Source organism: Fragaria vesca, linkage group LG7 (genome assembly GCF_000184155.1).
Source record: "Fragaria vesca subsp. vesca linkage group LG7, FraVesHawaii_1.0, whole genome shotgun sequence".
NCBI lineage: Eukaryota > Viridiplantae > Streptophyta > Magnoliopsida > Rosales > Rosaceae > Fragaria > Fragaria vesca.
The window spans coordinates 16,632,950-16,634,052 of record NC_020497.1 but is presented as its reverse complement, the minus strand read 5'-3'; positions in this window follow the sequence as shown (position 1 = coordinate 16,634,052).

Here is a 1,103-nt window from a genome sequence, read left to right as displayed (position 1 = left end):
AGTAACCCCACTTAAAACGTGGAAGCCACATCGCCTCGAAAGGCGGAATAACATGCTAGCATTAGTAATATATTATCCGACAAGTATGGCATAAATAAAGAAACATATATCCATGTGAGTTTCCCCGAAACTCATAATTAAAGCATAAGTATGATTCCCAACCGTACTCAAAGAATTCAAAGAGTAAAGAAATTAATTAAATTCAACGACGTGTCCCACACGTTAAAATGCTTAATTAAATAAATAACTCATATCATTACCATGTTTCATAAATTAGACAATACTCAAATCTTTAAAGAAATCTCAAATCCGGAGATCAAAAGAATATCATAATTCAAATACCAAAACTCTTACCCAAGCTCAAATCCATAAGTTCATTATCGAAAACATAACCATTCTGTCAATCTCCATTAAATTCCATAACCAATTCAAAAGCTGAAATTATAATTTAAGCTTGGAAAATATAATAGGCAACTTATAAAATCATGCATGCATATTAATTAAAAACCAAAATGTCCACTCACTGATTTAGGCCTAAGCCTGACGAATTTCGAATCACTACTCAAGCGAGGTTACTTTCGTATCCTGGCACAATAAATATGCTTAGGACCAAACTTAAATTATGGAAAATTAAACATTTGAAAATAAACACTCAAATCTCTTCCGCTTAACCCACTACTCTAACTAGGGTTAAGCTCACCAGATTTCCACCAAACTCCACCATAACCTTAATTCCTCAATTCTAACATTTTAGAATAAATATCAAGGAAATCCAACGGCCGGATTTATCCTAACAACCGCCATTCTCTCCAATCTCCGAAAAATTTCAAACCTAACCAAAACTCATCCAAAAATTCCAAAATATACTTCAATAAACTCCTCTTATTAAAACTATCTCAAAAAACAGGAAAAATTGCACTTAAGGGCGGCGGCGGCCGGCAGCCGTATTCCGGCAAGGACCAAAGCTTCTCAAATTTTAGCAGAATAATCCTCTCATCATGCACAACAACTCTCATAACTAGCACTTAATCCAATTTTAAGGCTAACTAGGGTAATCGAACTAAAACATCCAAAAATCCCTAGAATTTCAATTAAACATTTCA